Genomic DNA, 7,083 nt, shown 5'->3' with positions numbered 1-7,083 from the left:
CGGATTATTCCGCCCCGGTTGGTTCTCCGCTGGCTTCGATTTATGCCCCCCCCCCCTCCTCGCTTCCCGATCTGTCTTCAGCTCTGCCTCCCCTGGACGCCCAGCAGCTCACGGCAGCTCTCATCTCCTCCATGGATATATTGCAACAATCCATCGCAGCTCTCTCCACACACCTCCTGCCCGCCGCAGCAGCTATCCGCACAGCCCCCCTCCGACTTCTTCGGTGCAGTCGAATCAACAGGCTTCTCAACTTCTCCAGGGTGCGTTTTCCCTCGCCGAAGCTCGCCCCGGCTCATCACAGGGTAAGATGCGGGACTCTGTCTCCGTTGTTTTAACATGCCTCACCTGGTCTCCCTGTTTGCTTCCTCATGCTAGGCCGTCGGCCACAGTAGCGCCCTCTGTCCCTCCATTCCGTTAAGCCGGCCCCCTCCGCTCCCCCAGCTGATCACCGTACAGGTAACAGCCCGGCTAGCTCAGTCGGTAGAGCACGAGACTGGTAATCTCAGGGTCGTGGTTTCGAGCCCTACGTTGGGCGTAGCAGTATAATCACAGATGTTTGCACTTAAGTCAAAGTTCAGCTCTGTTACCACCATCACAGCATCCGCAGTGGTGCCTCTTTGAATGATCACAAAAAATGATGTCTTGCTAACAAGGACCATTTATTTCTTAGTCTAACGAAATGATGTTGCAGCCCAAAGCCAGCAAGAAATGACCAAACTGTTGGGTAAGGCGTTAACACATGATCAGCATGTAAAGATGTTGGTGACACCATGTTTCATAAGTGTTGCAGCTCAACTATGATAGATATTAACTTGTAATGATATTGACTAAATCAGACCAGGAAGAGAAAAGATGACCGGAATATCGATAACGATGGAACTGACTATGATGTTGACTCTGATGTGAAAACAGTTGTGTGCGTATTAAGTGAGAAATGCAGGCGTATTTTCTCTTGCTGTCTGGAAGGCAGAACTTTACAATTGGAGGAAATGTTCTTATTACCTCAAACGGTCTTCACATTGCATTTCCCACAAGGGAAGTCAGGGCTGTGCTGTGACACAATACGTTGGTATGCGGATGTTGCAGACCACATAAAGAGTCCTTCAGCGTGGCAACATGTACACAGCTACACCACTGCATTCAAATGTATAGAGGAGCTCCTCGAACAGCTAGCTGCGATTGTGAGTGCAGCCTTGAGATGAAATGGCTGTCACTGGGGCCGCTGTTGGCGTTGTTAGGATTATGGCGGCAGCACATTTGTTTTAGTGTTCATGACATGCAACAGCTCGATGCAAAGCGACGGCTGCTGCAATGCAGCATTACAGCTGCCGTGTTCTGGAGCAGCATAAACTGTTACAGCTGGACATAACCACAGCAGTAGTCATCACAGCGAGAGACTGCGCTCACATACCTCCTCTGCTGTACCCTGCTCTGCTGTGCTCTGCTCTGGTCTCCAGTGCTCTGCTCTGCCCTGCTCTGCTCTGCTGTGCTCTCCCGTGCTTTGCTGTACCCTGCTCTGCTCTGCTGTGCCCTGCTCGGCTGTGCTCTGCAGTGCCCTGCTGTGCCCGGTTCTGCGCTGTGTGCTCTGCTCTGCTGAGCCGTACCCTGCTCTGTCCGGCTCTGCTCTGCTGTGCCCGGCTCTGCTCTGTTCTCCCGTGCTCTGCTGTGCCCAGCTCTGCTCTGCAGTGCCCTGCTGTACCCTGCGGTGCCCTGCTCCGCTGTGCTCTGCAGTGCCCTGCTGTACCCTGCGGTGCCCTGCTCCGCTGTGCTCTGCAGTGCCCTGCTCGGCTGTGCCCGGTTCTGCGCTGTGCTGTGCCCGGTTCTGCGCTGTGTGCTCTGCTCTGCAGTGCCCTGCTCTGCAGTGCCCTGCTGTAGCCGGCTCTGCTCTGTTATCCCGTGCCCTGCTCTGCTGTGCCCGGTTCTGCGCTGTGTGCCCTGCTCTGCAGTGCTCTGCTCAGCTATGCTCCTTGGCACTGCCTCACGCCCTGCTGCTGCCCCGTTAGACAGGGCTTTAATCTTTACTGCTGGCAGCTGCTCGAATGTTGTGACGCTTCTGCCTCTTGCACAAGGCCACACTGATCTGCGGGACATTTGCAGACTATCGTGCCGCATGATAGATTTTGTTATTAGTTGTTTTTAAACCGACGCCACCGTATTCTCAATCAGCCGCTCCCAAGGCAGTGTGACAGCAGTCATCTCTCATTGTGTCTGGGCGCACCTCACACAGCTACTTTCGTCCCGGATCAATGAAATATTGTTTTTAAAAGATTTTAGCCACTCGGAGCTACTCCGGACATTAGTTTCGGATTGGGGCAGCTACCTCCGCAGCCGTCCAGGGTGTTCCTGAGGCATCTCTCCAACAGCTCGGTCGCTGGTCTTCGGCAGCCTACTCCTCCTGCATCCGTCCAGACCTTCAATCCGTGCTCAGCGCTCGCTGCTAAGCGCTCGCTCAGCTTATAGGTAAGCTCTCGCAACTACTGGTGGTGGAGTCCTTCAGCTCTAATTGTCGCTTCTCTCTGGCAGCACTATCTCTTTGGCAGAAAAAGGGGGCTTTCGATCTCTATGGCAAATCAAGTGAGCTCACTCTCCCCGTTCTCGCACTTCCCCTGCAGCCCAGGCGGGCTCACTGTTCCTGCCGCAGCCCAGGCGGGCTCACTGTTCCTGCCGCAGCCCAGGCGGGCTCACTGTTCCTGCCGCAGCCCAGGCGGGCTCACTGTTCCTGCCGCAGCCCAGGAGGGCTCACTGTTCCTGCCGCAGCCCAGGAGGGCTCACTCTCTCTTTCTCTCTGTCCACAGGCAGCCCAGGCGGGCTCACTCTCCCTTTCTCTCTCTCTCTCTGCAGGCAGCCCAGGCGGGCTTAATCTACTGCAGCCCAGGCGGGCTCACTGTTCCTGCCACAGCCCAGGTGGGCTCACTCTCCCTTTTACTCTCTCTCTCCGCAAGCAGCCCAGGAGGGCTCACTCTCCCTTTTACTGTCTCTCTCCGCAGGCAGCCCAGGAGGGCTCACTCTCCCTTTCTCTCTCTCCGCAGGGAGCCCAGGTGGGATCTCTCTCTCTCTCTCTCTGCAGGCAGCCCAGACGGGTTCTATCCACGGCAGCCAGGCGGGCTCACTCTCACGTTCTCTCTCCTCAGGCAGCCCAGGCGGGCTCAATCTGCTGCAGCCAGGCAGGCTCACTCTTACGTTCTCTCTCCGCAGGCAGCCCAGGCGGGCTCAATCTACTGCAGCCCAGGCGGGCTCAATCTACTGCAGCCAGGCAGGCTCACTCTTACGTTCTCTCTCCTCAGGCAGCCCAGGCGGGCTCAATCTGCTGCAGCCAGGCAGGCTCACTCTTACGTTCTCTCTCCGCAGGCAGCCCAGGCGGGCTCAGTCTGCCGCAGCCCAGGCGGGCTCAATCTCCCTTTCTCTTTCTCCTCAGGCAGCCCAGGCGGGCTCAATCTACTGCAGCCAGGCGGGCTCAATCTACTGCAGCCCAGGCGGGCTCAATCTACTGCAGCCCAGGCGGGCTCAATCTACTGCAGCCCAGGCGGGCTAAATCTACTGCAGCCCAGGCGGGCTAAATCTACTGCAGCCCAGGCGGGCTAAATCTACTGCAGCCCAGGCGGGCTCAATCTACTGCAGCCAGGCGGGCTCACTCTTTCGTTCGCTCTCTCCGCAGGCAGCCCAGGTGGGCTCAATCCACGGCAGCCAGGCAGGCTCACTCCTACGTTCTCTCTCTCCTCAGGCAGCCCAGGCGGGCTCAGTCTGCTGCAGCCCAGGCGGGTTTAATCTCCCTTTCTCTTTCTCCTCAGGCGGGCTCAAATCTACTGCAGCCCTGGCGGGCTCAATCTACTGCAGCCAGGCGGGCTCACTCTTACATTCTCTCTCTCCGCAGGCAGCCCAGGCGGGCTCAATCTGCTGCAGCCCAGGCGGGCTCAATCTGCTGCAGCCCAGGCGGGCTCAATCTGCTGCAGCCCAGGCGGGCTCAATCTGCTGCAGCCAGGCGGGCTCACTCTCACGTTCTCTCTCCTCAGGCAGCCCAGGCGGGCTCAATCTGCTGCAGCCCAGGCGGGCTCACTCTCACGTTCGCTCTCTCCGCAGGCAGCCCAGGTGGGCTCAATCCACGGCAGCCAGGCGTGCTCACTCTTACGTTCTCTCTCTCCTCAGGCAGCCCAGGCGGGCTCAGTCTGCTGCAGCCCAGGCGGGTTTAATCTCCCTTTCTCTTTCTCCTCAGGCAGCCCAGGCGGGCTCAATCTGCTGCAGCCCAGGTGGGCTCAATCTCACGTTCTCTCTCCTCAGGCAGTCCAGGCGGGCTCAATCTCACGTTCTCTCTCCTCAGGCAGTCCAGGCGGGCTCAATCTCACGTTCTCTCTCCTCAGGCAGTCCAGGCGGGCTCAATCTCACGTTCTCTCTCCTCAGGCAGTCCAGGCGGGCTCAATCTCACGTTCTCTCTCTCCGCAGGCAGCCCAGGTGGGCCCAATCCACGGCAGCCAGGCGGGCTCACTCTTACGTTCTCTCTCTCCTCAGGCAGCCCAGGCGGGCTCAGTCTGCTGCAGCCCAGGCGGGTTTAATCTCCCTTTCTCTTTCTCCTCAGGCAGCCCTGGCGGGCTCAATCTACTGCAGCCAGGCGGGCTCACTCTTACATTCTCTCTCTCTCCGCAGGCAGCCCAGGCGGGCTCAATCTGCTGCAGCCCAGGCGGGCTCACTCTCACGTTCTCTCTCTCCTCAGGCAGCCCAGGCGGGCTCACTCTCACGTTTTCTCTCTCCTCAGGCAGCCCAGGCGGGCTCACTCTCACGTTCTCTCTCTCCTCAGGCAGCCCAGGCGGGCTCAATCTGCTGCAGCCCAGGCGGGCTCACTCTCACGTTCGCTCTCTCCACAGGCAGCCCAGGTGGGCTCAATCCACGGCAGCCAGGCGGGCTCACTCTTACGTTCTCTCTCTCCTCAGGCAGCCCAGGCGGGCTCAGAATACCGCAGCCCAGGCGGGCTCACTCTCTTGTTCTTTATCTCCTCAGGCAGCCCAGGCAGTCTCAGTCTACCGCAGCCTAGGCGGGATCACTCTCCCGTTCTCTCTCTCCTCAGGCAGCCCAGGCGGGCTCTCTTCTTTTTTGGAGGGTGGGCAACTCTTCTCACAGGCTCCTTCCTCACCTTGCAGCCAGTCCCTCACCAGCTCGGCCCCGGCTCAGTTTTTGGGGGGAAGATATTCAGCATCTATCTCCCTATGCCGGACTTGCAAGCTCACAGCGGTTCAGCTTGCATGTCCTCCGCCGGGGCCCGAGCGCCAAAGAAATATTGACAATAAACCTTGCAATTGTCTCCTATCTCTCCGTCTGAGTCTCTCCAGGTTGAAATGAAGGCTAGCCGCAAATTCAACATGGCAGACTCACCAGGTGTTGGCAATCGCTCATCAACCTCCAGGTGTTGGCAATCGCTCATCAACCATTCAGATCCACATATAAGGCGCTCCTGCATGGGGCTTTACCGGTTCATCGGCAAGCTGCATCCCACCACCTCCCCATCTCCACCCGCTGTCTCAAGTCTCGAGATCTCCTTCTTTTGTATGACTCCGCCACCAGGTTCGGGTCCCAAGGGGGAAGATATTCAGCATCTATCTCCCTATGCCGGACTTGCAAGCTCACAGCGGTTCAGCTTGCATGTCCTCCGCCGGGGCCCGAGCGCCAAAGAAATATTGACAATAAACCTTGCAATTGTCTCCTATCTCTCCGTCTGAGTCTCTCCAGGTTGAATTTAAGTTCAGTTCTGTCCGTGGCTCCCTGCTGGAGTCTTGTATTGTCAACTCCTGTGTTCGTCTCCCAGTGAGTCTAGTCCCTGTGTGTTTTGCTTATTAAATGCACGTTTTCCAGAAACGAGGAGGTAGTCTGTCTGCACTTGGGTCCTACTTTACCACCAACTCCTGACACTTTTAAGTTATTCTTTTGAGACAGGTCTTTCATAATTCTTCATGTTGGTTGCTTTGCTTTTGTATTTCCTTCTCATGTCATATAATTTTTACAACATTTACAATATCTGACTACTCTTGCTTATTCTGTCAGCTTTATTTTCTCTCAGGGGAACTTATACACCAAGCCAACAACTGGCTGATGTCAAATATGCAAACGCCATTCTCAGCTTCCATTGGCACCTTTTTTTTTCAGCTCTTAGCTATTTTGGCTGTGAGTTTTTTTCCGATGACCATGTTCAGTGTAGTGGATGAGCACGAGAGAAGGCAGGAACTCGCGATGAAAAATAACTAACGGCAAGCTTTAACCTTCATTAATTCATTCATTTTTCTTAAACATTTCATCCAATCTAGAGTTGTGTGGTGGATGGAGCCTATTCCAGCTGCCAATGGAAATCAGGCAGAGTACATCCTGGACTTATCACCAATCCAATACAGGGCCGACACAGAGACAAACAAGAATGCAGGCTCATCTTGACAACTAAGGTCAATTTAGAATCACCACTTAACCTAAACTGAATGTTTTTGGACTTAGGAAGGAAGCCAGAGTACCCAGAGAGAACTCAAGCTGCGAATTCAAACCACATCACCATGTAGACTAACTCTAACGTATAGGGTTGCCAACTCCCTGAGAAATAAATAAAGGACATCTCATTGGCAGGGCCGGCCGACCCAATTGCCTTCACTCTTCCTGGTGAATTTTTTAGCCCATTTTTGTGTGAGTGAAATTATTTTTTGAACTATTTGACTCGAACCTGAATTGAATTAGATGCATATTTTTGAGTGACATTAACACATGGAAAACAAATTGTTATCCAGCAATTCACTTTAATAAAAAAATAACTGTTTATTAATTGAATAAAATCAGTATCTTTCTTAAACAGAAACTGTCCTGCTTAAATTAAAACTTTATACATTAATATAAAACAATAGATAGAAAGCAGAACATTCATCCTGTAATAGTGCACATTTTTAGTGCAATAACAACAGTGCAAAGAGAAAGTCTGTAGAAAACTTTGTTTGCTTTGTGTCTTCCGCTATCTTCTCCGCGAGCAACAATACCTCCTCGACCAATGGGATGAGTGTATTCTGTATCGTCATACTTGTATGTCAATATGCTGTCAGCTCATTGGTCGCAGAGGACAAGGCC

General features: G+C 54.5%; 1 non-coding gene across 1 annotated transcript; it reads left to right on the top strand.

Annotated features, from left to right (window-relative positions):
- The first annotated feature begins 462 nt into the window (after positions 1-462).
- On the top strand, positions 463-535 carry trnat-ggu (transfer RNA threonine (anticodon GGU)). The gene has a single exon. It is a non-coding gene; the product is annotated as a tRNA-Thr (tRNA).
- Positions 536-7,083: the final 6,548 nt, after the last annotated feature.

Source organism: Odontesthes bonariensis, chromosome 14 (assembly GCF_027942865.1).
Source record: "Odontesthes bonariensis isolate fOdoBon6 chromosome 14, fOdoBon6.hap1, whole genome shotgun sequence".
NCBI lineage: Eukaryota > Metazoa > Chordata > Actinopteri > Atheriniformes > Atherinopsidae > Odontesthes > Odontesthes bonariensis.
The sequence above is the reverse complement of the archived record's forward strand: the minus strand, read 5'-3'. Positions and strand labels throughout refer to the sequence as shown.